Source organism: Pteropus alecto, unplaced genomic scaffold, assembly GCF_000325575.1.
Source record: "Pteropus alecto unplaced genomic scaffold, ASM32557v1 scaffold76, whole genome shotgun sequence".
NCBI lineage: Eukaryota > Metazoa > Chordata > Mammalia > Chiroptera > Pteropodidae > Pteropus > Pteropus alecto.
In genome coordinates this window covers 17,626,613-17,634,917 of record NW_006443138.1, presented here as the reverse complement: position 1 = coordinate 17,634,917, position 8,305 = coordinate 17,626,613, and the positions used below count along the sequence as shown (strand labels likewise).

Sequence of the window (8,305 nt, the reverse complement as noted above, 5' to 3'; positions counted from 1 at the left end):
TGGGAAACAGTCTTATTATTCCCAATTGATTTTAGTTTTTTGAAGTCCAGGACTGTCTCATATTTAGTTTATACTGATAAATTTAACAGAGAGCCCCAACCATAATAAGTTTTGATAAATTCTTAATGAATTAATAAACTATGAGTAAAAGATCAACATAGTGATCTTCATACAGTGATAATTATTTGAGCATTTACCACATAATACACATAAATACCTGTGTTGGGAATATAATAATGAATAATATCTTTGATTAACCCAGATATTAACTCAAAGACTCTCCTCTCCCCATGACTGAAAAACTGACATCTATCCTGAGATATAAAGAGACTGTTTTAAATACATCAAAAAGGATGAGGAAGGATCAAAACAGAGGAAATGGACATAAAAAAGATAGTGAATGGTATATTTTGAGAACTGAAAAATATTCAAGAGTGCTAAAAACAGAGGAAAGAGTAATAAGAGATATAACAGAATAATTAAATTGTTTTAAACAATTTAACAGAAGAATTAAATGTTTTTAAAATGTAATAAGTCTTTTGCATTTTAGCTTAAGAGCAAGGAGAAGTCATTAATAATTATCAAGCAGATAATGACACAAACAAATTCAGATTTGCATTTTCAAAGGAATGATTATATGGATAAAATTGAAGTTGTTGAGACTAGAGATTAAAAGACCAGCCAGAAGACAATTGTATAAATCCAAGCAGGAAGTAATGGCCTTCTGAAGTAGAATGGTATTGATGGGGAAGAGAGAAAGAAGAAATGCAATGAGAAGGTGTTTAGAAGGAAGATTTGACAGTCTTTCATTGTTTGATTCAAAAAACAAATTAAACAATTAAAAAAAAAATTACCACTCACTCCCATCTTATTTGATAAGGTATTTGAGGTAGTTTACAAAAACATGTGCAAATGCTAACATAAATACAGCAGTTAAGAGAGGTACTTTTACAATCTGGGCCAACATATATCTTTATTAAGTAGATGAAGTATATATTTTCAATAAACATGTCAATTAATAAATTTATATATTAGTCAGCTATTGTTAGCTGAGTATTGTGGTAATACACAATGATTGTTGTTCATAAGTCAAGTAAGTGGTATATATTATTGCTCAAGCTGAAATGATTGATTTCATCAAACTCATTCTCAGTCCTTTGTTATTAGACTGATTTTAAATGCAAATAGTACAAACATTTTCTTTTCAATCATGGTGGTTGATGACTTATCATAATATCTGACAAATTATATATTTGCAAATTAAAATATTTGAAAAACATTAATCAAAAATATATTTTTAAAAACCTATCTTAGTCTGGGCTCCTCTAAAACTAGACTCCAAGACAAAATTTGAATGGAAGTAATTTATTTGGGAAGTAGAGGAAACATCTTTTGAGTAGTTGGAAGTAAATCAGGGAGAGAAAGGCAACAGATAACTACAAAAACAAACAAAAAGAACAGTTCATCATCAAACCAATCACCACTACATTAAATGTTTAAATGCTAAAAAAAAATAAAACCCTATAAAATATATTAAAAAATTAAGAACATATATGTAGAACCTAAGATTTGGGAAAGTAATTTTAATTAAGACCAATATCATAGATGCTATAAAAAGAAAGAAAATATTCTGATTTAAATACATAAACAAATTTAAAAATTATTTAGTAAAAGATAGTGAATCAACAGAAAATAAATAAATAAGGAAAGTGTCCACTACAACTGGCAGATAATGTATTAATTTCTAGGTAATTCAAAGGCAATTGCGCATTGAAAACTATAAAATAAATATCCCAATAGAAAAATGTACAAATAATTCAAAAAAGAGCAATTTTTAATAATCTATAGGTCTACCAGATGATGTTCAATCTCATTATAAGCTGAGAACAACTGATTTAAGATGAAATTAAATAATGAAAGTTCACTTATTACCTATACACAAGAAATGTCAATAAATATTATTACTTATGGCTGACAGTAATAAGTGGAATGATAAACATTCATATATTATTCATAAACACTTCAATCATTATCTCAAATGAAATAACTTAGCAATATTAATTTTAGTCAATTATAGTTAAAAGAAATATCTTCTTTGTTCCAATACTTCTATTTACGAGCATCTATCTCAAAAAAAATGTACATATCTCAATATGCACAGAAATGTAAAATGTATTTTGTTGTAGAATTGCTCATTGAAAACAAAAATTAGGGGACAGGTTCAAAAATTACTGGTACATTATTGAGCAACATGAAATATTTCCTTATAAAAATAATTACTTATGTCTATGCCATTGACTTGAAAAGATTTCCATAAGGTATTTTTAAAATTAGGGTGCATACAACTTGAACAGATAAATATTACTGTTATAAAACAATCACACTTTAGATTCTTTGAGAATAAATTAGGCTAAGAAAGCAAATAGAAATAAATGGCTTTAAAAAGTTTTCTATTATAAAATAGCACAAATGATCTACGAAGATACGTGCGTGAATATGGAACTAGATCATCAGAACAATACATTTAACTAAACCACAGACTTTATTTGTATTCAAGTAGTTTTTTTTTTTCCTTTTATGTTTTTTTTTTTTTTTTCACTAATGTCCTTTCTCTTTTCCAGGACCAGAGTTATACATTGCATTCAGCCTTCACGTCTCCTTAGTCTCCTACATTTGTGACAGTTCTCAGTCTTTTCTTATCTTTCAAGATATTCACATTTTTTAAGAAGTACTGGCCAGTCATTTATGGAGAACACCTTTCAATTTGGATTGTTCGATGTTTTCTCATGAATCGATAGAATTTATATATATTTGACAAGAATACCACAGGGATGATACGCCCTTCTTAATACATTATATCAGCAGATGCACGATATCAATATGATGTATGAGAAATTGGATTTTAATATGTACTTTTATTTTCATAAATGATTCTTATGTATTTTTATAATGAACATGTACAAGTTATGTAATCATAACTTGAACACGTACAAGTTATGAAAACAAAGGGCAATAAATAGAAGTTTGGAGATGGTGCAGTACTTAAGTTTTTACTAACCTATTTTATAGCTCTAGGTATTAAATAGGTTTTTAGTTTTGTGGATATTTTTTCCTTTTTAATTTTTTTTATTTAAATACCTATCCAAATAGTGTTTATTCGAAATAAAATAGTGTTTATTATAAATAAATTGAGGCATGGCAAAAATAAAAGAATTCCCATTATTTTTAAGCTTTTTAAATCAGTGTAATAACTATCTTTCCATATTCATAGAAAAGAAAAATAGTGATCTAAAAAACGCAATGAAATTATCTTTCTGTTCATAAGAACAGGCCATCAATCTAATGCTCCAGTTAATGGGGTCTGTAAGAAGGCACCATTTTCACTTGTGTTTTATAGCATAATGATGAAGGATTTTTGGAAACAACTTCCAAAAACTAAAAAATCCTAAACATTCTTTTAAAAAGGAACTGCCTAGTGTTTAGTGACCAACCTGGCACTCCTTCTTGATTTCAGACGAAACAAAATAGGCTGTCTTCCAATTCATTAAAAATATCTGATACTAGCCAACTTTTTCCACTATTAAATGTGTTATAGCTCTCAATTGTATGTCAAAGCTATATTATATAAATATCACAGTAATCAACTGTGAAGGTCCCAGATGCATTGTGGAAGAGAAAGGGAAGCCTTTTATCAAAAGCCAGTTCCTGCTTCCTGAACAATGATACAGTTTCTGCAGTTTCTCCCTAAGGAATTGAATTTAGTTTGTATTCATGCAATGGGAAAATGAAATTTTACAATACACATGCATGCAGACACACACAGAGTATGCACTCAAACTTTTCAATGACTTTAATAAGTCTTTTTCTTTTTTAGATGTTTGTTTCAATTATTTATTGAGATGTGTTTCTGTGTATGTTTTTAGGGTGACAATTTTTAATCCTCTTCAAGGAAAGAAGGCTATTACTTTTATTTCCCCTTTGAAAAATGATTTTACCTTCTGCTCCTCATATAGAGTATAGCACGAAGTTAGTATAATGACCAGATGTTATGTTAATTTAACCAGGACAGCTTTAGTCTGCCATTCAAATTACTACAAATTATTTCTCAAACAAGAAAATTTACAGCGTTCATGTTGTAACATTAACTTTAGGTATTGAACGTGGAAGCTTAGGGCAATAGTTTGAAGAAATTAGATTGACTATTATGCTAACAAGAAAAGTCATACCATCACTTAGCCATTATAATCCTTTGGACCAATCGGACATGCACTTTGCTACCTTAAATATATTTGTTTGGTTTCAGGCCTTGATACACAATATATTTGTTTTCTAAGAGTTCATTTGGAAAATAATTAATACTCTCCTACAGTGTGTTAAGGATATAAGTATATCAAAAACATGGTCCCTGACCTGAAAAAGCTCATTTTATTTATTTAGGTATACCATATCATAGGGATAGCTATTCCCTGCAACCCTGGCTTTCTTTATCATTAAGGCAACATCTTGTATTACTGTGTGTGCATGTGTGTATGTTCTAGGGTCTGAGAAGAGAATTTTTATTTTGTTTTCAGGCTTGCTTTGTACATACAGCCCATTAGGTAGAAGCTTAAGATGAAGAAGTTTTTCTATTAGTCTTCTCATTTTGGAAAGATCTTGAGCCAAAAGTTCACATTCGGCTAAGTATATTAGTGACCAAATGTTTAAATAGGTTCCCCTGGAAAAAGACTCAGATATATATTTTTCTTTGGAGTATGTAGAGAGGAATGCTCTTGGGAATACTACATGTAAAGAAATTAGGAAAGTAAGAGTTTACCTGATGTCTCTGGAATCTCTGAAGCTGCAATGGCAAAACGTTGACAGAGAAATAGGGCTTGTGATCTGTCCCCATTGATCACTCATTAGGTAAGAATTGTACATGTGGAAAGCATAATATCAGGCAAGGTAGCTCCTGGCAGCTGGGCTAATGAGTGCTCTGATCTGTGAGTAGTTATCTGGGCAGACTAACCACTAGTGCTCTATTGCTTTTAAATATTTTTCACCACTGTAGGTGATTGATGATAGATGATAGGTAGATAGATAGATAGATAGATGATAGATAGATAGATAGATAGATAGATAGATAGATAGATAGATAGATGATAGATAGATAGATAGATGATAGATAGATAGATAGATAGATAGATAGATAGATAGATAGATAGACAGACATTACTTCCTACTGGGAACAAAGTAGCCTAGGTTATACATATAATTATATATTTATGTATATGCACATATATGTATATTTTGAATGAGTTGTGATTTTTTTCCATATCATAAGTAATCTGAGTTTTTATATAATGAATGCTTGATTAAAATAGCCACACTCAGAAAATACCAATAAACATAACAAAGCATAGAAACATACGTAGGACCTTTTTGAAGAAATCTTCCTAATAAAAGTTTATGATAAATATTATAAACATACAAGTTTATTATAAATCTCTGTATAAATGGAAATATAATTCTTATTAAAATTATAAAGTAGTCCTAAAGGCCATTAAAAGAATAGCTAAGAAATTAATCTTAAAAAAGCAAGGAGTCTAAATATAGGGTTTTTAAAAAATTCAAAGAATAATTTTTGTATTGAACTACATGAAGAAATATCCATAAAATAGAAATAAAATGATTTCTTGTAAAATAAGCTAATAAAGAATTGTCTGGAAAAACATTTCTATAATGCATTAAAATAGATTATATAATCTCACGAAATATATTGTTGTCATGTTCAAAGAGGAAAATACAATGAAATCAATAAAAAAGTATATTGTATTAAATATAAGGATTTAATGTATTATAAAGGTGACAGCACAAATCACTGGTAAAGGATGATTTTGTTGAAGAAGGATTCTTTAATAAATTTAATTATAAAAATTTACTTACAACTTTAACATATGCTATAGTAACTCATAACCAACTTAAGCAAAACATAAATTCATTGAACAAATATAGATTAACAAAAAGAACAAAAGAAAAAACTGAACAATCAAGTCTAAGGAAAAACAAGTCTAGGAAAGCTCTGCAATTAAGATAGCAGAAAAAAATGGCAGTCACTTCAGGATGCCCCTGCCAATTTGAATGACTCCTATATTTTTCGGTGTTTGCCTCTTCTGCTCTTAATTCAAAATTCAGAGCAGAAGTCTCCACTTTTTCCTCCTTGAGTCATGAGTCTCACTTGAGAGAAAATAAGATACCTTGCTTATTAGTCACAGAGTAGTGAAGACAGTTGCAATATACCTATTTATCTAAATGAAACTATAGCCTGTTAATACAAGAAGAGAAAATGAAAGCATCATTAGCTAAAGTAACAAATGTTCACCAATTTTTAAATGAAATTAACATTCTCCCTACTAGTGAGAATACTCAAAGCCATGCTTACACTCATGTAATAGAAAGGTAAAACATTACAATAATTCTGCAATAGTAAAAATGTTTATAACTAGTAATTAGATTGGGAATCTGTCAAAAGAAATTAGTCTGAATGTTCAGCGAATTTTTTTCACAAACAGTAAGAATAGACTTAATATTTTATTTTAGATTTTAATCTTAGATCTATCAATTACAAAATTGTAGGATTTTGGCAAGCCTCAGTTTTATCTACACAATGGGAATATATGCACTAGCATCAAAGGGTAATTGTAAGAAGAATGAGCTGTCAGTATGTGAAAGTCATTTATATTAAATATATTCACTATATCCTAATTTATATTAGCAAAAAATATAAAAGAAATTTGGTTAAAAAATTATTATATCCATCAGATAGGATATACTAACTATATCTCATACATAAAAAAAGAAGCAAACGATAAAGATTTTAAGTAGATAGTATTTTCATGGGAAAATGTATATAAAATATTAAGTGAAAAGAAAAAAAGGGGAAAGCAACAAAAAGATAGAACATAAAATTATTTATATAGTCTACAGGCATGCTGCCCTGAACAAGCCCGATCCTGTCTGATATTGGAAGCTAAGCAGGGTCGAGCCTGGTTAGTACTTGGATGGGAGACCACCTAGGAAGACCTGGTGCTGTAGGCATAAAAACTAAAAACTAAAATATAAGGGATTGTAAACTGACAAGATCTTTGCAATCTACGAAGTCAACCAAGGATTGCCTCGCCTAAAAAAAAGTATATATACTATATATATACTATATCTCAATTATGTAAAATAAGTACAGAAAAAAATGAGAGAAAATATGCTAAATGTTTATAGTAACTTTTTCTGAATTTTAAATTATGAGAATTGAGGGATTTTCTTTCTCTTTACTTTTTTGTAGTATTTTAATTGAAGGAGTATATTTCATTTTTTATCAAATAATAAGAAAAATAAACTGAAAGATGTCACTATTATACAACTAAAAATGATAGTAGAATGACAAATGAAAGGAATATACCAATTTGCCTTTATTACAATATAAAATAGTTGTATCTTTTTCAACAATATTTTATTAAATGGAAAGCTATGAAAATCACCTTGTTCAAATTTTATGTAATACCTATTTAAATACTGCATTTAAAAACTAAAGTAAATAAATTGGATTTACCAACCTCAAACATTTTGTTCTACGTAAACTATGATATAATTAATTAGAATTATCTAAAATTTATTATAGACTTTTTTTTTTAAATCAAAAGCTTCTTATTCTGTGAAAAAGCTTTACAAATATATTATTGTTATTAATTTCACTCTCAAGATTTACTATATATTCTCAGGAGAATGTTGTTTACTCCATAACTAAATCTGTTGGTTGAGTTTTATCATAGTGGTAAAATAAAATCACTAAGTTATATGAATAAATGAAGACTATATTCTATGTTCTATACATGAGAAGAAGCTTTATAAAAAATTCAATCACACACTTAACTAATTGAAAAGAAATAAATCTTAAGAGAAATAAAAATATGAAGAGAAATAAATAAATATGAAGAGAAATAAAAATAAAGAATTACAATGAGTAAGTTATCTAAAAACCTTGAAAATAGCAATTCCAATGTTTATATCAGTTTGATAATGAGCAGTTTTGGATGGAGGTACATTTTAAAATTATTATGAGAAAAGATAAATATTTTTAATGACAAACTGTATAAATTAAGTTCTTGATACAAATAATAATTCCAATGGATTTTTTTTTTACAATGGGCAATAATTATATTACTGTTAATCTGGCCTATAATTTATGAAATATTTATCCTAAAGTGGATTATAGTAGATAGCAATTGAGAACACAGCATTTCGACAGTCATTTATTCTAGTGAAACCCACAAAA

At 28.3% G+C, this 8,305-nt stretch overlaps 1 pseudogene; it reads left to right on the top strand.

Annotated features, from left to right (window-relative positions):
• The first annotated feature begins 6,955 nt into the window (after positions 1 to 6,955).
• On the top strand, positions 6,956 to 7,074 carry LOC112472399 (annotated as a pseudogene).
• The last annotated feature ends 1,231 nt before the right edge of the window (positions 7,075 to 8,305 follow it).